Consider the following 22,325-nt stretch of genomic DNA (forward strand, 5'->3'; position numbering starts at 1 on the left):
GTAAGCCGTAAAGTTCTTTCTTTTAACACCTCCCACGTTATTTCGCGTACAACTAAATTCATGCACATTTATTTTCTTTATTTATTTTAAAGCTGCACGATCATGAAACTTTCAAACATCCTTTCTTTGAAGAAATATATATATATATATATTATGTTATTAGACATATTAAATAAACGCATATTAATTAAAAATGCTAGGTTGTTGATAGTTTTTGAGTTAAAAACGTTAAAAAATAAAAGTCTATTTTCGAATTTAATTTCAGAAGTAAAAATACAATTTTATATTTTCTTAAGATTTAATTGACATGGATTTTATTTTAATTTGTGTTCATTAGCTCGAGACATTTTATGTTGTATATGAAAAGTTATGAGAAAAATAGCCTCTCGTTAAAGTTTTGCTAAGAAATTTGTAAATCTTTTATTTTTTTATTTTATAACATTTAGCAGATTTTCATGTTTATTTTTAAAGAATTTTTAAAAATTAAAAAAATACAATTTGTTTATATAAAAATTGTAACCTTTTTCCTATTGTAACATACACACATACACATTGCGTTTTGTTTACTGCATTGTTTTCATCGAATAAATCATATTTTTTAAGTTTTGGTTTTAAACGATTGTATTTTGAAACTGTGTTTATTTAAAATAAACACAAAGAATTTTTGTGTAAATTTTAAGTTTATAGAATTTACTAATTGCGACGATGTAGAAATATTGAAACCGATAGTGTTGCACGTATTTCACCTCTTATCTCACTTGCAAGGCTAATGTTCGAGTTACGCGATTACGATTGTTAATCTACTCAGACAGATACACGTCGCTTGAAAGGTGCATTAGGGATATATTCGAGGCAGACACGAAATGCAATAACTACGTAACTACGTTCGTGTTACTTAATTCGATTACGTATACAAGACGCGCGTGCCGCGAATTGTCTATCGAAACCTGTTTTGACTTTCCACTCCGCTAATTTCCGCTTAAAAGTGTTCATGGTCATCTAAGAAATGCTATTCATACATTGCCGTTTATGCATGATAATGATGATATTATAATATTTTACATAACGGAATTCTTCCAGTCAATGAAAAATCGTTCTATAAAATGTCTGAATGTGTTTTTTCGCGTTTTACTTCCTTGGAAAGAAACCACTCGAGAATTATTGCTTATTCTTTTACATGAAACAAGTGGAGAGCTAATATTTTTATTAGAATACGAGTGTTTTATCTTTAGATCACGTATTTTTGTTAGCAGTCGTCGAAATATTCGTACTGAAAACTTAAAAATATTTTGTCATGACAGTTTTCTTTCATAATTTGTTTTCTTTGCCACTTTTTTTGCTTGCGCGCTTATATTTTATTTTTACTTTGGATTTACTTACTGGAGTAAATTTGTGTTAGTAGTTTACAGCTTGTAATAAGTTGTTTTTCTTTCTCGAAGAGCTAGCTTTTAGCAAAATAATAAATTGTGAGAATTTTGTATAATCGATAATTTTTTTTACGTTAAAATCTTTTCGATACAGGAAAACGATTGTATTTACAATATCTTAAGGAAAAAGGCAATCTGATGAAAGCAATGATGTGTGAAAACTTGCGTAAACTCAGTTTTACATAGCTATGTCGTCAGATCTATGATCGAAGTGCTACGTTCTCTTGGCAGCTAATTGAAAGTTGAAATCGGAAATATTGATTTTACTGTAATTAAAAATTAATAACGCTACATTTTTTGCTATCGAATATCGATGATAAATTTGCAAAAGAAAAATAACGCTAAATTTTTATTAAAAAAATATCGACGCTAAATTTAAAAAAAAAAAAAATTAATTTTGTTTATTTTCTGCCAATTTTACATCACGAAAAAATATTAACATTGCTTACAACAAATAACAGTTTCAAATGTGTGTTTAATATGTTAAAACATAGGAGATATTGATTCATCAATTTCATATGAAAATATTTACGCCTATAAATGTAAAATTGTATATAAAATATTCGCTATTCGCGAGTACATTTCGCCCGACATTGTTATTGCCAGACTGGTTTTCCGAGCATCGCGGATCTTCGGCATTCTTGTCATGCTATCGTAGGAAACGGTATGCATAGGGTTAACGTAATGTTATCAGCATGCAATATGAGGCGCGGAATTTTCTTGCGCACTACAAGCGCGATATGCTCGTATTTTCACCGAAGGAAGTCTCTTAAACGTTAATGTTATGCAAACGCGAGATACGGCAGCGGTTGGGGGGTAGGCTAGCTTCGTTTCTCGGTCTCGCAGCGCGGAGTGTCGGATTACAGATAAGACTGAAGAAGTACGCGTTCGTTCGCTGCTATTGCGGTAATGAAATGAAAACATCAATGAGCACCGAGGAAGGCGACTCGTCTTAACATAGTTATTAAACGAAAACAATGAGCGCGCGATATTAGAATAAAAAACATTATTTACGAATAAAACATTATTTATCAGATGATAAAGGAAGGTAGATAAAGAAATAAAGTTGCCGCATTTTCAGGCCTGCGCGACGCTCCGGTCTGCATAGTCAACGCCACTTTACGACCTACGCGTTGTCGGGCGAAAAACTGATTTATTCTCCTTGTTTCCGTGCAAGCACGCGGGGAGAATAAATAAATGTCCGAATTAGCGCACGTCTCGCGAATTTTGTCTTGACAGCGTTACGAAAAATTTTTGAATTTCTCGACGTCGCGACGCGAAAATATTTTATTTTCAGCATGTGCGTGCGCGAGCACGGTGAAAATATGTATTCAGTCGTTTAGCTATTGATATAATCACTGCAAAAAGTATGGAGAGTATCTTGGATGTTTTGAAATATTTCGATATTTGTACACTCTATTTTTATTTAATGCAATTTAATGTGATTTTGGGACTCTAGTTTAATATAAACACATAAAATGTGTTTAAATGTGTGATAATTGAATATTTTTTGAATTTTATATACAAACGTAGGCGATAATCTTGAATTTTGCGAAAAAATGCAGTGAATTTAAATTAACATTGTCAGAATTATGATTAGCTTAAGAGCAAATAAATTAGAAAATATTACTTACATTTATTACAATTTTCGTTACGTTATCATAATAACACGGAATTTAATTTTTTTCTCTGAGTTTTTAAAAAAATAACTCCAATCATAAGTCTATATGATGTTCTATCCAAAAATATATACAAACCGTGTATTAAATATAAAAGTAATCTAGCATAAAAGCAGGCTAAAATAAAAAGTGTGATAAACTAAAAAAAAACCTATATCGCTGACAGCGAAATATTTCGCGTGCAAATTCATCTGACCTGATTAAAATTTCATCGAAACTTCCCGGGTGACCTGTGTATGGTCGTTGGTACAGATTTTCGCGATTGCGCACGTCATGCTGAAACCTGCGTGAGAAACTCCGTGCTTCGTGTATACGTCGCATGTGTTTGCGAAGCTCCTTTGTTTTAAGATATATTTACTCGTGGCCCAGCCTTATACGGGAGTAGAATAATGGCTCCATACATCGTACCATTTGAGGATTAGTATGCGCGCGAGATAATCCGGAAAGCAGCCGTTCGAGACACGATGCTTTCAATCTCAGCCGCGAAAGGTGAGATTTCAAGATGTGCCGAGGCGATGAGCGAGAAATATTATCGAAGATCCGAAACACCGCGGCTAATTAATCTAAAATGAGGAAGACGCGCGCGTGTAAAATTACGCGAACATCGCAGGAAGTTTTGATCCGAGTTTCTAAACGTTTAAAAAAAATATTTAATCTCAATTCTCGGCAGTGGAGAAAAGATATAGCGGGAATATCCTTGTCTTTTGAAATAGTTTGTTAATAGGAAATTATGAGAAAGTTACACTTTGCGCGACTGCTAATATTTAAGAGGAAATTACGTTGAACGTCTTCGGAAAAGGGAGCGGCAAATTTATCGGCCGCGATGTTGCGAATGCTGTAATGAGTCCAGTAAAATGGGGTACATCGAAAAACGCAACTTCCTAATTGCATTTAGCATTCAATTAGCAGTTCAGATTAGCGTCTCACAAAAGTTGAAGATTTATCTCGCTCGCAGTCGCCGCGACTCCGCGGAAATGTTTGCCGGCGCGGAGCGAAATGTTTTTGCGGCGCGAAAATTGGCACCATCGGCCGCGTCCCGCGCGAAGCCACGACCGTGATCCGATGGGCAAAAAGTGAGATAATTGGATTCCATTTGGTGCGCGGAGGATGATCGTCTATCTCGTAGTGAAGGAGGGGGTAAGAGAAAGATCCGATTACAACGTGCGCGGGGATCGAGAAATCTCGTTTTAGATAATGCTCTCGTGATCGCGCTGTGTTAGGTGTGGCCGCCGCTCTTGGCACACTCCGTGCAGCGCTCATTATGCCGACCGACCGACCGACCGAGAGAGGAGTAAATAAAGTCTTTGACCTTAAACTCGAGAGCCAATGTGTGTGATGTAATGCCCGATCGTTAACCTGCGCGATTCCGACATCCATCCAGCGTGGTTCGCTTACCTCGCGCTCGACCACGCGAGACCGGTCTCTTATTGTGGTTCGATTGCAAGACCAGAAACGTGTTCCGTGTATTGAATAATCCATATCTACTGTTCTATTTTTGATGCCTCACTGTATGCGATGTAAAATATTTCGACAGGGTCAATAAAAACTTTCGTAACTGCGCTTCTGCCAATTTTTCAACAATATTGAAATTTTTATTGAAGCAATGAAATTTTTTATCGAAATTTTATCGAAATGTACAATTTTGCAATTTTTTAATGAAATTTTAAACATAATAATTGTTCAAAAATGTTGCTGTTTTGTAATTGCGATATTTTTGATCGGTAATCTTGATTTATTGGATCTCAATATCTATTATCTTTTATAATGTTATTTGGAAAGTTTGGAGATGAAAAGTTTAAAAATCAAGAACATGATGGTTTTGTATTTATCTTGAAAATCATAAAGTAACGTTATTAAATTTTCCAAGTTTCTGCGTTCCACGAATTTTTACTGTAATTCGATAAATCGTAAAAACCGAGGCGCACTTTGGCGAAAGAACCGTGACGCTTCGACGTAATACTTGATTATTAAAGGACGTTTGCTTTATAAGGGCGCTCCATAAAACTGAAACTTTCGGAATCCGACATTTCGTATGCAGCGATCCAATAGTCACGAAGCATCGGTTCCGAGCGGGTTTCTGGAATACCGAGAACCTTCAGAAACTTCGTGATCGGGTGGCGTGTCGCGGCAAATTTCACGGATCCAAAGAAATTGTCTGGTAGTCCGAGCATGGATCACGCAGACGGCGAATTTTCGGATATCCGACCTCGTCGTCGTCGACGTCGTCGTCGGTGACGATTTGAAACGGTAATGACGACGACAGTCCAACCACATCCTAAAGAAGGTCTTCTACGTGTGCGGAGTTGGGTGTTGGATCGCTGCCAGATCGTTTCCGGGACCCGGCGGCCGCGGATATCCGCGCGGTATCCCAGCAAATATTAGACAAAGGACGAAGGAATATTCTCAGCACTCTCTCCGCTGACCCGTCCTTGCCAATCTGATTTTCGAGCACAGGAGTATAATGAACCGCTCGCGATATTAACCCTTTGCGGTGCTATGTTGAGGTAAATTCTGCATAGCGCTTTGGGGCAATCCGCCGCATAGTTCTCCAAACACTCGAGCAATGCATGATTACAATTAGCAAACTACATTTTCGGGATTTGCGCAAAATTCTTCAAACAATATTATGCTGCATGCATACGTTTAAAGCGAGAGAACGAAGCACTTGATATTTGCTTATTTGCAAGTCGATATGTTCCACAGGGAGTTTTAAAATTTACTGCAATAACAGAAAGGATTTTATAAAAATATATCGCTAGAATAAATATCAGAACTACGCTGCAGAGAATAATACTTCTTAGAGATATTATTTGTAACGCGTGTAAGAAAAATTCTGAAATCTTGTTCGATTCCCACACTTATTTTAAGCAGAATTTACTCGAGAGAACATGTTGAGACACTTTGTTGCCGAAATGTCTAATGTCGGAAATCAGATTGTCGCAACCATTGGGTGGTCTCTCTCAAAACTTACGCTAAGCCGAATTCATCAAAGTCTTCCGTCATTATCATTTAACAGCGTGACTGCTCGCACAGAGGGCCAACTATCAACGAGTAAACCGCAGCGGTCGGGAGAAATTCTCTCTCTCCCGTAGAGATTTCTCTCTCCCGTCGTATTTTCATAAATCTCTGCCCTTGTGAGTGTACTCGCACTCCCCGTACTTTACGGTCCCCCGTGGCGCGGCAGACGCAAATACACGACCGTGTCCCGGCGAGATTACGGAGATGTCCCGCGACATTTGCGGGGCAATTTGCGGCGCAATGATTGCGAGCCTCCTCGGCCGCAAATGAGACGACACCCGCAGCCGTGTCGTCCCAAGTTCATATTATTCCGAGGCACTTAGTCGAAACAGCCTTCCGAACGAGTGTCGCGTTAATCCGCGGATTCAAAAACGTCGCGGAAAATGTAGCGCGCGCTTCGCAATTGAGGAGGGTAAAAAGTAATTAAAAAACGCGCAGCGTAGAAGTAGGGAGATAAAAATAACGATTACAGGAAGTTACAATTATTTTAAGAAGCATCGCGTTGATAAACTTCTTTAGAATTAGCTTCGTTAGCTTCGTTAGCTTCGTTAGCCTCGCACAGAGGAGACTTTCCGCTTGTGAATGCAGGTGCGCGAGTCGCCGCGCTCTCTCGGGTGCCTGCGCGCGCGTTAAGCGCAATTACTATTACGAGCGTTGCGAAACACACCCGACCGCCGTGGCCGCCGGTAAGGCTGCGGTTTTCGGTCCCGGACAGTTTTGTCGCGCGCGTTTCGCGGTTTTTGCGGCACGCCGCGTGCCGGCTTCGTCGACAAGGGAACGGATGGGACCGCTAACGATGGTTAACGACCCTGCATGAAACGATGAACGGCGGCGGCGACGCGGCGTGTAACGCGTCACAATGTGCGTTCGACCCTCTTTTCTCTCTCTCCCTCTCTCCCTCTCTCTCTCTCTCTCTCTCTCTCTCTCTCTCTCTCTCTCTCTCTCTCTCTCTCTCTTGCTTCTTCCCTTCCTCCCGCCCGCAGTAAATTCATCCGTCAACAGCACAGTTTACGTCCGTACAATCGCACACGATCCGCAATTTCATTCACCCGTGTCCCCAAAACTACGGGACGCCCCGCGTAATCGAATGACACGCGATATGCAACGTATATCGTGTATCGCATCTCGTTAAAAGAGAATTAAAGTTTGCCAATAAAATCGGCTTTTGTAAACTGTATCCGCCGGCCGGTTCGTGAAAAAATGCGAATTTTTTACTTTGAAAATTGGTTACTACTGGGTCTAGAAATGAATAGACGTTATTTATAGAGACTGCGAAAAAATACTGCGAGGCCGCAAAAAAATCTATATATTCTGGTACAAATCACATGATGCTTCAAAACATGTAGGTGAAATATAAATTTTGAAACGTCCCGCACGAGAAGATATATTTCAGGTACGATAGATTAACTGTAGCCGTAGGCTACACGCGCAAATACGTCCGTATTATCGTAATACACGTAATGTTCCATTTCCGTTTCGTTGATGCTATATGGCATCCCGTAGTATCCCCCGGTGAAAAATTACTTCGCGTCTCCGGTTTCTTGCGCGCTGAAGATGGATCTTTTTTTTCGCCAACAACAGAGTTCGTTTCACAGAGACGCGAGACACAAGACAGTGGGGAGTGTTCTGCGAAAGGCGAAGTTACGAAAGTCGAAGATGAACACAGAAAAGAAGAAGAAGAAGAAGAAGAAGAAGCATTGTCGAGAAAGTAGAAAGTGGAGCGAGAGAAACGCGAGACGAAATGCAACAACACCTCATTATTGCGCGGGAAACGTAAAAGCGAAATATATCGTCGGGAAAAGAAGTCGCCGGACGAGAAGGAAAAACTCGCGAGGACGAACGTAGAAAGGAATCGTGAACGCGCGCGTGTAACGGAGCCCGATTCTGTCGTTATTATTTTACAAGAACGTGCTCGCTTAACGATCGTGCACGACCCCACGCGAGAAATCGCACCGTCGAGAGAATTCCGTCCTCTGGAATTCCATCCTCACCGAGCGAACAAGTCAATACCGTTCGGCGCAACGACGATTGATCTAGCTCGCTTTTCTAACCCTCCTCTATAAGGAATTTCCGATCCAATACAATTATCTAAATTGTTTTGTCTTGCTGGCTTTCAGTTTCGATTTCTTCCGTTTCGAGAGCAATATTCTTGAAGAGGGAATTTTACAAAATTGACAGTTTGTTCATTTTTTTCACACATCAAACTGCGCAGAAGTACAAAAAAAAGGATGCTTTGCGCGAAGCTGGTATTAAATAACATAAGAAATAAAAATATTACAATTTTCAATGCTTTTATGCGTTAAATTTTATATTCTATATCATTTCAATTTTGTGCGACGGGGAGGTGCTAGCTTAATAGATATAAAATAAATGTCAGCCTTTCCGTGATAATAGAATATTCTGTTAGAATGGCGAACACATAGATAATGGAGATAACGACGGCTTCGCGAGACGTTAATGAAACATTATTGGAGATATCGAATTAATAAGCGTTTAATATCCATGATAAACGTAACCGAGTATCGACAACACTTGAAATCAACACGGGGGAATCGTGAGCGGAGCGACGAGAGAGCGGCGGAGTTCGATTCCGCGCTAGTCGGGAAATGGCTAAAGTGGCTAATTGGAATCCCGGTGTCGATAGTATTAGAAGTTCTCTCTCGCTCTCGCTGCTAATGCGGTAAATTCCGCGACTCGTTTCTCGCTCCTCGTCTCATCTCGGCTGGCTGGCTAACGGCGGCCCTTGAGATTCGCTCTTCTGCTCAGCCATCGTTACGATCGGTCCGCCTTCTCCGCCTTTTGCTCCTGGCACACGATTCGAAACGTTTCGCCCACCTTTCGTCCACCCCTCACTTTTTTCTCCTTCCCCCCCGGTGCCTCCTTCTTTTTCTCTCTCGCTTCCTCCCGTTAAATTCAATTTCACCCGCTGGATCGATGAGTAATGAACAGTATGACGAGGCGTCTGATCGAGGCGGACCCGCTTCCGGTTAATGTCTCCCGTCGGGGCAACGCGCCAGCGGAACTCTGTTACTTTGAAATACGTCGATTTCGTTGCTTCGTCGGTACATATATATTCGATATGAGTTTTTCGCGAAAATAAGCGCTCTGCGAAAAAAATTTATTCGTCATTTTCGATTTATTTTTGCATGCGGAATCAGCCTTTTGTGCGACGTTGCGCCTGCAGCAACGAATCAGCTCGTATGTATATTAATACTCGCGATTGAAATGCTTTATCGTTAGATACTTGATCATTCTGATAAAAACGATAGGTCGGATATCGAAATATGAGCGCCCGTATCGCGCGACGGAAATAAAACCGTGGGCTCTTTGTGAATTTTTGTAACGCACGCTATGCGGAGGACTAAATTCGATTTGTAACAGCGCATCGGGGTTTTGTATTTCGATCGAAACCGTCGATCGTGTGACGTCCGATAATGGAACTTGCTTGATAACAACTGCGCGATAGTTGGAAACTAAAATTACCATCGTGACCCGCGACCTCCGATCTCATCCGGTCTGATTTTTAGCGAAATCCAATCCGCGTCTCGATTTCTCGATATTTATTCAAGACTCGATGAAGTCGCTCCACAGTTATATTAATAGCGCAATTCTGCGATTTCGTGTCAAGACTTAATTTTAAGGATTTTCCCAACGAAAATACCGAACGAAGGCGTCCGTCATGATTTTATCATTTTCAACGTTACGTTGAAATAATTTTGATTTTAACGATTTTAACGAGAAATTAAATCGAGTCGGCGCCAACGCGAATGCTATATCGAGAAACAAGCGATATATTCTCAAGTATCTATACCACGTCGGGTTACATCGGTCACTCAAGGATACTGCGCGGAGAGACCGTCATTAGATTAATTAAACTCTCTCTCTGTCGGCGGGTGGATGTCTCGCGTCGGGTTAGTCCGTACGGAGGTGCGACGATCGTTACATCGGGAACAGGCGTTAGTGTCCTGTCGGTCGGACCGGCGATATAACGAGGTTAATTAGTCCGACGGACGGCGAGAGAAGGCCCGCCCCCGAAATCCTTCTATTAACGTCGTCAGCTGCGAGCGCCATTACTGTCGTACGGCACGTCGCATAACTCGGGTCCTGTCATCCTATCTCGTGTCCTTCGCAGTAGCGGACTCGTATCACTAATTCGCCGATTAGTTTACTTGTTGTCAAAATGTCCGACCGATCCGCGGGCGAGACTCCCAACGATTAGGACGGCGCCGCCGGTCATTCGGCGAGATATGCAAAACTGCTTCGACACCGGCGATCTTAATTAAACGCGTCTGAAATTATTCTTTATACACGTTTCAACTGTATTCCGCGTTTCAAAGAAAATTTTTGCGACACGACTGTGGAAGAGCCGCGTCGCAATTTTCAGTTTATCTTCTTTAAATAAAATGTAAAGTATGCGGAATGAGAAGTAAATAAATATTCGTTAACGTATAATATAAGATACACAAACTGCTCCGTCATCGGCGATCTTAATTAAAAACATCGGAAATCATTCTTTAGATGTTTTTCATGCGAAAACTGTATTCCATTTCAGAGGAAATTTTCGCTCTCCCAGTCGCGTCGCAATTTTTGGTTTATCTTCTTTAAAATAAAATGTGAAATAGCAATACGGAATGAGAAGCAAACAAATATTCGTTAACGCATAAATATTATAGGCAAATAAGTAAATATTAGCGCGAGATCGAAATCAATATTAAAATATAAAATATAAATACGGAGAAACACACGCAGCGATTTTTCGCGAAAACATCGCTCCGACGAGGATCTGTGTATGCGGGCGCGCGTGTGTGTCGCGCAATTAAGATGAACGAAAAATGAAAATAAAAATTCGTAGAGCCAGCTATTAATATATCATGTTGTTCTGTCGCAGGTGACTACTGAAGCGTCGTCGATCATCCGCGGTGGAGCGTACTTCGAAGATTAAACGGCCCCGTGGAAGCCCTGTACAACCGGCGGGGGAGCTCGAGGGTGAGTGTTTTACAATTACAACTATGAAATTTTATACTCTCCATCTCTCGACAACTGCGACTGTGATAATTTCGAGTTGTGTCAAGTGCCGCGGGCGATGTCGCGTGTACGTATAGTATCAAGTATCGCGCGTACGTGCCATTTTAATTGCACTCTTTTCATTTGAAAATATTTCACGTAAAGCACGGCGCGCGGGAACACCGGTTTGCCGGAAAAAAATGACATCGCCAGAACGTTACCGCACCCTTTTGCTGCGACGAGAAAGAATGTCGCGAAAGAGAACGCCCATATACACGAATTCACGCTCGTTACGGTTTCTCCCTTTCTTTTTTTTCCCCTCCGCGCTCTCTCTTCTTTCCCTAACTACGCTTTTTTCTTTCTCATCGTCGGCGAAAAATTACGAAACGTTCCGCTTGAAAATGGAGTCAGCCGGTTACAGCGGAAAACCCTCGCGCATGTTCCGTCATGCAAACAAAACCCGCGAAATTGTTCTGCATGACGGCTATTGTCCTGCGTCGAACCGAGGTATTAGAAATCGGTTCCGTCACCCGTGATTAAAATACTGTCCATAGTTCGCATTGCGAGGTTACACTGGAAAAAGGAACAACTCTTTTATTAATCGAGTTAACGCCTCGACGAACAGTAATGAGACAATATTGAGACAAATGTGACAAAGTCGATTGAAGTTACATAATTAATACAATGCTAAGGCATTTTCTTGCATACGATAGAATATAATTTGTTTTTATTATAGTATATTTTATTATTTATTCTATTTTTTACTTATCTTTAATATATTTGATATAAGTAATAGCAGATTACTGATGCATTCAGATAGAATTTACTGTCGCATCGACACTTATTTAATACTTTATAATTATTTAAACTCGAAAATTACTGCTAATTTCGTTATTCCAACTGATATATATATATATATATATTTTTTTTTTTTTTTAATTCAATCTGGTGTAATGACATTTTTATCGGCTGCAAAATGCATAAAGCTCGATTCCGCTCGGTTTAACAAGCGAATTAAGTGCGCTAACGTTTCGACGTTATTATCGCGTTAATTACCTGCCTACGCGAATATAAATGCGTACTTTAGATAATCCTATCAGCGTACGTGAAAAGTCGTAAGCACCAGTTATACTGGCACCAGTTATAATTAAGCACTTAAGGAAACGCCCGTAATGATTCTGACAGATCGTCGTTTACATTAATCTCGATTTGCCGGCGAAATGTTTCTTAATGCTTCTCCAACATCATAAAGTTTACATTTTCTTACGAAAATGTACTTGCAATTTATATGCTTGTAAAATTAACAACATCAAAATTTCATACTTCAAAATGGTGGCCGCGTATCTTAATAAATGACACATTAATTTGATAGTAGAAAATCTGAAGTTTCAGATAAAAATTTAAAGAACTAAAAATATCATTTTTTTCTTAATTATGATTAAGAATTATTGCAAAATTTTTTACTCAGTCTGAGATTAATTATATAAAACTCATCGTATTTGCGAATCGATTTTTCAACGGATCTCGGTCAACGACGAAGAAGGGTTTTAGATGTCTACCACGCTCGAATACGTCACACCCGACTGATGTTAAGGCACGATCGTATTATAGATTACAAGATCATTAAGAGTACATTAACGTTAAATTGCTCGTTATCGCGCAAAATCGCTTCTTAATCTTATTCGATGTACGTCGATTATAAGAGCAAGAAGATTGCACGGAGATGTCTGCAAGAAACAATTTGTCTTCGTTAGAAAGGAATTACGAAATTATTCAATTATTAGCGCGTCAAACTTTGCTTTAACTGATAAAATTACAAATTATGAGCGCATGTTTAGCTTATGGAATTTGCATATATATTAGTGTACAGGGTGATTACATTTAGCCATAACAAGCGCAGGATGTGCGAAGTTTGGAGTTTTTATGTCGCAGCTAATCTCACATACTCCGAAGCGCAAAAAAAAGATTTGAAGATCGTGGAATAATGTTTCGCAAATTTCTAAAAAATGATTACACTTTGAAAAGTTGCAAGTATTTGCGCCAACTAAAATACTTTTTCTACAAACGAATTACATTGCTACGTTTCGCGCAGTGCTATTTTGATCATCATAAAATATTTTACAAAAGCATTCCGTAAAACTGATACTTTCGCGGAATATGATATTCTATACGTCGCAGACCCAATAGATGGGGATGTTTGGCAAGAAAGGGAAAAACGGCCATTTTTTTTTATAATCTTGGCCCTTTTGACGCCGAGCGATGCAATTGAATTTTCTTATCGTCCCGACTCGCCGTGCATTGGCCTTTTGCGAGTAGCGGCGCTATTTTGGCGCACAAGAACGGTCTTCCCGGAAGCGCGGGGGATTCGAATGGAAAAAGGGGAAGCGGGAAGGGTAAAAAGAACAGCGCCTTCAACGACGACGGGAGGTGGGTATAAGCGAAATTGCTTTTGGCCCAGCCGCTTTCGAATGTCGCTGAGAGGTAGGGACGTTTTAGCCGCGTAACGAGATTGCCGTGACGTGTACGGATACATAGAATACATACAGTTATGTCTCCTTTGAGCAAAACTTGTTGGGCGCGCACGTGTAGTGCGGATACTTATACGCGATGAGAAAGAGACCACTGGGTGCACACGTGTGCACCGAATGGCGCGTACCGGACAAATAGACACTGAAAACACGGCATGTTGCTATTAAATTCGTCGCAGACACGCGATAAGACCGAGTTTTTAACTCAAGAATTATTCGCAAATTTCGCAACATTCTAACATGCTTTTCCAAACAATTGTTAAATTTTTAAACAATTTTTTTAAGTAGACTACAAATATCTCTGTTTAATAAAACTGCAATATGCTTGAACAAGCGCGTTTATTAAATTGGAGAGAATGGATGAAATTTGAATTAAATTAAAATGATAAATTAATAAGAAATATTCAAAATCTAAGATATTATATTCGATTATTTCGAGCAATGTGCATCTATTAATTTAATATCGTCGAATAATAATTCTTTCTTCTCCGTGGCTATTTATGTTTTTCTTAAATTTAGTTTGAAAAAGCAGACAATTATTGTTTGTAGAAGACGCAATTGGCGTATAAATAATGTTACATTAGCTTCGAGAACAATTGAGTGTATTTAAAGGTTTAATAATGACTTGTTTAGGGGAATTAATCAGAGAGAGAACAGAGCGAAACGAAATCTAATTTACAGAATGGCGTGCGGGTCCTTTTTGGACCGTGCACGTTTCGATTGTACGGCACGTCGTGTCTAAATTGCGATCCGCGGAACACTTCTTATCAAAGTGCTAGGACGCCACGTTCGCGCGCACGTGCCGCATTGTAATTATCTCGACGTACGGAACGGTACACACGCGTGCGAAATACGTTACTCTTACGTAGTTGTAAATTACATTGCGCGCGAGCGCGCGTGGCACTCGCGGAATTCGGTGGAATGCCTCCACGCCCGTTTGTGCTATAGCAACCATAAGCGAATAAAGTGTCGGACGTAATAACATTTCCGTGGCGTATCTGCTTATATTGCTTCTGTGCAATTCACTCGTGCAAATCGCAAAAAGTCGACAGGTGAAACCGCGAACCGAATATCTACAATATAGGAACGATAAGAGTGACGCGTGGCCTACATTGGCGACCTCCCGCAAAAATATGCACGTGCAAACATATATTTTATTACGTGATGTCCTTTAGGACGTTTTTAGGACGTCTTAAAGATGTCCTGTTTAGAACGATGTCGTGGACGTCTTATTTGGGACTTTTTAGAACATCCTGAAGATGTCTTATTTAAAACGTTACGTTATACTTTATTATATTACACACATGTTTTTCTAGGATGTTCCTTACAGAAATCACGCGCCACTATAAATATATATTATAAAATTACATAAATATTTATTTTACTGGGGCAAGTTATAATTTTGAAGCAATGTTTCAGGAGCTTACTTTTTTAAATGGCTTTTAATCCATATTTTTCGAAATAAAAGACGATATCTCTCCGCATATTTAATGTAATGTGTACTTCGAAGGATTAGCAGGAGGGTAAATCTACAATTTTTTTCAACGGAAACAGGCTCGTGATATGTATTTCAATGAAATATTCCCGCGGATTTGTACTTACTTATTCATATTAATGGTTATTATTAATAACGTATTTCACGTCACGAATTAATTCTATTTTCGCCGATACCCGGGAAACGCGCGGATAACGTTCTGCGACGGTAATTTAATTATTTTAATTATTTTAATACACGGATATATCGAAATCCATTAGTAATTCAGATGAGCGCGTTGGAGCACCTCATCATAGCGTTGTTTAATCGGACGTAAAAATTATGCGTTTCAATAAATAAAACATAATATCTGCAATCATTAATTTGCTCGTACAATCTGCACACGGCGTTTCTGTAAAGATCAAACACTTAATTTTCCTTCGAAATTGATTTAAAATATCGCCAGGGAGTGCTTCACCTCGCTGTTTCGCTAAGACGCGACATGCTTTCTAATCCATCAAGAAAATCGACGTTAAATTATGTTTAACGCAGCCCGCTACTCCCGAGGCGGGCGACGTGTACGCGAACATGCGACGCTAACGCAGCCAATAACGGCGCGCGACGTAACAAAGCGAGATGAGCGTGTCGATATTTCAAAGCAACGGGCCCAGTATGTCGATATACCGATAATATATTGATAGATTGATACCCCCCTCGCGCGCGCACGCGGCCGAACATTCGACGGAAGCGGGAGCGGGTCGTCGCACACGCGGATGATATTCGTATTTTATGCACTATCGCGTGTACTCCATTTCACTCGTTTCCTGGATAGAGCGGCCTGTCCCTGATCGATGAGAGAGGCGCATCCATTCTGTGACGCGCGCCTTCCATCTTCGCCCGCAGTCTTGTCCCATATAGCAAGCATATGATTCCCTTTACTTTTCAATTCGACTGCTTTTTCTCTCTCTCTTTCTCCCGGATTTCAGCGAGGAGAAACATCTACGTATGCTACTGTAATATTGTTTCAAAATGTTGGACAGATATTCCTTGCAATTTGATCAAATATATATTCTTTTTTTTTTAATTGTTTGATTATTATTTTACACAATATCTGAATAATTTGAATTATTCTTTTAATCTTAATTTTTGTTTCAAAATGCGAGGAACAACGATGATGAAAAAGATCACGAGATCGAACAGTGTCACGAAGTTTAAAAAAGTTTCGTCTTTTAGGGAAGAAAACGGATTGAATCGGTCTGAATGGATGGTCGGAATTAAAGATGAATGCAGACGTGGCCGTGTATAATAATCAGGGAAGAGAATCGCTATTAGAGCGTCCGGGGGATTTTCCTGCGATCAAACAATCCGTGTCTAACCATGAAGATTCAGTTTTTCCGCGTTCAAGTTCGGGCCTCGAGATATGCGAACATTGCTAAAGTTCGTAAGACTGGGATTGGGTGGCTGATTGTAGATACTGAGAGAACATGATGCCGTGAGAGTACAAGTTTGGAGACAAGTTGGGAACAAGCGGGAACAAGATGGATGCACGAGTAACGCGGCGTGATCGATGAGATAGATGGTCGAGGTGGAGCGTGGCGTAATAAAAAGGAGGGCTTATTTCGACTTGTAAATAACGAATGAATGGTGGACGAGTGCGCTAACAGAACACCGGCTAATTTATCACGGCGGCTGGCATTGAAAAAAGAAGGCGGGATGAATGAGAAGGAACGAGAGAAAGGAGGAGGGAGGAGGACGGAGCGCGGCTAACGAACGTGTAACTATGCGCTGAGAGAAACAAGACGCGATTTCCGCTTCTATTGTAATTGTCGGTCTCCTGGCACACGTTTCTCTTTAGTCTCCGGTAAACGGCGACCGTCTCGTTACACTAGTTTAGATAGCAGTGCTTTAAATATGCAGTGCGTCATTCGAGATCCGCGAAATTACATTAATCAAATCCTCTCGAAAGATAATTCCGACAAAATCGTGAAAATAAAAATGTAATCCTTGGAATACCGTCATTTCTTTTCCGAGCGAAGATTGATATTTATTTGTATCTTCTGTAAATTATTGGTAAATTAAAAATGTGAAATTGGGTTGAAAAGAAATTGGGTTGCAAATAACGACGACTATGTTTTCCGAAGTATCATTTTGATATTGACAATTTTTCATAATTATTGAGGAAATGAAACATCTATAAAATTTAAATGTTCGGAATGTGACGTTTTGTGTCTAACTGAACAACTTTAATGAAGATCGGGGACAAAGAGGTTCTTTGATCGGAAAAAGCGGGGAATTTCTCCATTCCACTCGGTAGTGACCGTGATAGTGTCCGTCACAGGAACAAAGTTCGTCGCTAATTTCGAGATCGCGATACGCGAGATTGGAATGCGCGCTCCCCTTTCGCGCACGGAGAGCGATAAGCTTGACGAATCTTTCCGGATTCTTCTTTCTCGTTGAATGCGCTTCCGTGACTCGGGAACTCTCGGCGAAAGTTTCCCCAACTATCGCGTGCCATTCCATCCCTACCGGTGACCGAGTTCACGTTTGAATTCGCAGTTCGCTCGATGGAACTGATATTTACAATTGGGACAGAAATTGAGATAGGATGCGCGCCTAGATAGGTCAAAGGATTCCACAATTAATGAAACAGCATACATCTAGCGTACATCCAGCATATGAAATCATATTTCCGATACACATAGAATGCTAAAAACCGTGCAAACTCGAAGAGTGCATTGAGAATTTAAAAGTGAAAAATATTTGCCGATTAATTTCTGCATTCATTTCGTGCGACTGTAATTTGTGGTGTTGCTTTGATGAAAATTTTACACGATACTTGCGGAAAAGGTTTACATTAAAATTTGAAATTTTGCGAGAAATGATAATCTTTCCATTAAGATCTGAAGAATCAATTCCTAACACATTTTATCGCAGAATATTATTATTATTGCCGTAAAGGAGATTTCTTCGTAGCGCGTTGTAAGTTTTCAGAGCGTAGAAAATACGATAAGCATTTTTACAGCGTCTGGTTAATGTGATGTAAAAGAATTTAATGATCTATCGAACGGCTAATGTACGCGTTACGGTTTCTTGTCGACATGATTAGAAAAATTATAAGGTTTAAAGATTGATGCAGGAAGAATTTCTCTCATCTCTTGAAGTTTCTCAAAGCTAGAAATCCGGAGAATAATCTTGTAATTACATGAGCGATTGGAAATAAATTTCTTGATATCGAATTCAAATAAACTTTTGATTAAATTTCTATTTTCGATGTTTCATCAAGAACTTATTATTTCCAAATTGTTATGAATCTAATTTTAAAATATAATTAGAAGTCTAAAATGAATAATGTATATTTCAATATGAGAGATATTTTGAAAATTAGGAAAACTACATAATAAACGAACGCATGAATAACGTGTAAAATGAAAGATGTAGAAATATGTATATATTCAGCGCGCATCTAGAAAAGTAAGCTCTTTATTTGAAATCAAAAAACTCACAGATAAAAGATTGCTCGCTCGGTTTGTGACACCTCGTATGACGTAGCATTGATAGATTAATCTCAGAACTCAAAGTACTTTGGCCAAATTTCCGCTTTCCTCGAGTTGTCGGGTTAAGGGTGGCCATTTTTCACATGGCGAGCAAACTTACTTGGCGCATCGCGCGTCGCCGGTGTATTTTGACATCACTCGAGCAGACCGAATGATATTAATGACAATTCGCAGCTCGCGGATAAGCGCTGTGTTTGATTAATCGAGACGATCCGCCGCGCCGCGCTACGGGAAAAAGTTTCACGCTGATTTATCGCTCTCCATCGGACAGGAACATCCCACGATTTAAGGAACTGGAGACTTTTTACTTCTCTATCCGGTGAACTGCCGGATGTACCTGTACACAGGATGCGTCGAATAAACTGCACTTCCTCTCTCGACCTGCGAATTCCTGGGTCGATTCATCTCTTTGCTATCGAAGAGATATAAAGATAAACGTTGGGAAATTCTGCAGAGAGGCCCGCTTAATCGCAATCGAAAGACTTGTCTTTTTTAAACGGTTAAAAATCGAAGTGAATTCTTCCACTCGATTTTGAGAAAAACTCTATTTTTTTACTTCCTCCCTTTTCTTTTTCTTGGCGAAAACCCGCTTCGTTCGGTTGACAGTTTCGACGTAGTTAATTTTGCTCTGTCTAATAGGATTGTACCTTTGATAATGCATTAAACAGCATTTCGATTATCCGCTAGGTGTTCTCGGAATAATGGCAAATGACAGATTTACGTTAATACGCGAATATACGGTGTGGCACGAAATTTGTTGATTTTCTATACTGATGGAGCGTATATACCGCGGCGAACCGGCCGACCAAAGCTGCTTAAAGGATTTTCACACGCGGTTCTGCGCATAGATAATTCACTCTATTGGACCAGTCCGAAACAATGCCGACGACTATAGCTAGAATCCATAAATTCATTAGCAAGTGTTCGTCTTATCGCTCGTTTCGCGCGATTTTAACGGAGCTCTTTTATTCGATTTTTTTTTCTACGCGTTACATATTTTTGTCGTGTCTTTTAAAATTATGCATGATAATTTGTATACATTGTGTCATTCCTTTTTTTTTATCATAAAACGCAATTTATACTGCTTTCTTTTCTTTTGTTTGAAAATAATGCTGTTATCTTTTTTGAATGAAAGTATAATGCAGAAGGGGGTAAACGATATTCTCAGACGATCTTAATAAATTCAGATATTATGCTGTTTGATTAACTATTCGCAAAGTACGGCGAATGAAATTCTGTCTTTCACCGCGGAAGAGAAACAAAATTTAGCTTGCAAATAAATGGTAAATCTGTCGGTCTTGTGCGATGTTGCTTGAAAACTGATTCATTTAAGAAGGCCTCAAATTCTAGAATAACGCGCGTCATTAAAATTTAACTAGAAACTTACTTTAATTAGAAATATAATATTCAATAATTTTCCTACATTTTCTTAACTATTTTTACGACAAATATTCTTTTAACTCCCTATTAAAATTAAATTAACGGAAAAAATTAACGTAAAAATAAGGAAAGTTTCTTAGAGAGAACTTTGGACGTTAGAACACTTTTGGAAAGATATTAGTTTACGGCTCGTTAGCATTAGCGTCTGGAAAATTGCGGTTAGTGTTTCGAGATTGCTTATGGCTCGGGTCCAAAATTTTTCGTAACTTTTAATACACAATCGTGTTGCGCTACATGATAATGCTTTCGGTCGATTCAATGATTCGCAAACAATGATACCGCTCTATCCGTAGCACAAGCCAGCATCCGCTGGTGCGAATGCATTATGCATGAACCCCAAAGCGAGGAATGGCGTCGTGAAAGGGTTGCTCTTTGCGCACGATGGATTACTTATATGAGCGCGAAATAAATTTAAATAAAGGCCTTTTGAAAACACGTCAAAAGCGATCCATGAGAATATAAGGAGGAAAGAAGAAAAAGAAAAAGCAAGGGAGAAATGGTGAAGGAATAGAGAGAAGAAATGGGAGAAAATAAAAGCGGAAAAAGAGGAAAATAGAAGGGTAAAAAGACGAGAGAAATGGAAAAAGGAACGAGAAAAGAAAAAATCATGGAAGAAAAATGAGAAAATGATAACAGACGAATGAGAGATTGAGTATCATCGTTAGTAATTTACTATCTTTCGCGATAAAAAGAGAAGAAAATAATTGCGTGTTGCAAAAAAATTTATTCCATATTGATTAAAGAGTTTGCCATTAAAAGGGCACTATATATGCTTGGCGCGAGGTGATAGCGTATCGTTCGATATAAACGCGAGATAGATTTTGGATGAAAGTACTTTAAAGACACGTTCGAAAGCAATTCGGTGTCGAATAAAACGGAATTATCGCGGCTAATCGAGTTTTCCCGGCTTTCTCTCTCTCTTTCTCTCTCTCGTTCTTCGAGCGGAAAAGGTCTCCCGGTAGTGGCGATTTCCTGGAGTGAAAAATCAAAACGATTGAGTTCCTTTCGCTAAACACTTCTCGTCGTCCGGCATTGAACTTGCATTAACGCGATTAGAGCGAGGAGGAGGAGGAGGAGGAAAAAGAGAGTTTTCTTACCACCTTCATTTGTTGCTCTCGTTATTTAACGCTCGCCTTAATCCACCGCGGAGAGGATTTTCTAACTGCAAAATCCCGGATACAAAAGTATCTCGGGATTAGTAGAAAAGTGGTATTTCTCGTGAAATTTGATATCGATTTTCTTTTAGTACGAAATTCCGACGTAATGTGGTTTTCCGACACAAAGTTATCAAGAATATAAAGAGCTTCTTAAATTTAGGATTAATTTGTAAAATATTTAAATATTCGATGTTTATACATGGTATTTGTATGCAAAACTCTTGACGAGCGAGTTGCGAAATTAAAAAATTCCACCGTTAAAGGTTTGGCATTTAGTAATCGAAAAATACGAGATTTTATTTTGCAGCATGAAAAAAAAAAAGGTTTTTTGTTTTATCCCGTTGATTAAACTTTTAGTACCTTTGATGTTTTTATGATATGTTACAATATCAATATATTAAATTTAAAATCTCATAACTAAAAGGTTCAAATTTTACAGACATTAAAAATTGTTTATTTATAAAATATTTATAACTTAAATAATTTGACAATAAATTATTTTTGGGATTATTTGAAACAAATTTGATGCATAAAAAATAAAAATACTATTGTAATAACAGAAAACACGTAAAATTGGTAAAAAATTCGAGATATGAGATTTTGGATTTGGATAGCGATATTTAGTTTTGGACAACGCGCGGTCTTGGTTTATGTGGCATCATATATGTACGTGTAAATGGTGAATTACGTAATGAAAAAATATTTTTGCGAATTAAATTTTGCAATTTTGCGTAATTAATATTTGCGAAGTATTATACGGATGACACGCGGAATGGCTTATCGCGATCGCATCGTATTTAGAAATACATTCCTCGAATTGAAAAACGTTTTTACAGGTGCCACTTCACCTTATTAAAGCTTCAAAGCTCCAAATTGAATACGCATTACTATGAATAACGCACCGTTCATTTCACCGCAATAATGTACGACGCATTTGAATTAACAACTTTTAGCATTACATTTCAACATTTTAATTTATCATCGTACTAGATCGTTTTGCGTAATATCAGTTTCAGTCAATATATAATACATCGACAATTTTCA

General features: G+C 39.2%; 1 protein-coding gene across 6 annotated transcripts in view; it reads left to right on the forward strand.

Annotated features, from left to right (window-relative positions):
* The window catches only part of Tpst (tyrosylprotein sulfotransferase), a 72,976-nt gene that overhangs the window by 9,907 nt on the left and 40,744 nt on the right, over window positions 1-22,325 (forward strand). For all 6 annotated transcript variants that reach the window (XM_067357243.1, XM_067357245.1, XM_012368783.2 and 3 more), the window contains one exon: window positions 11,013-11,110. The gene's annotated coding sequence lies outside the window, so the exon portion shown is untranslated. The remainder of the gene's footprint in view (window positions 1-11,012; window positions 11,111-22,325) is intronic.

The sequence above is a fragment of the Linepithema humile genome, chromosome 6 (assembly GCF_040581485.1).
Source record: "Linepithema humile isolate Giens D197 chromosome 6, Lhum_UNIL_v1.0, whole genome shotgun sequence".
In the NCBI taxonomy this organism is placed as follows: Eukaryota; Metazoa; Arthropoda; class Insecta; order Hymenoptera; family Formicidae; genus Linepithema; species Linepithema humile.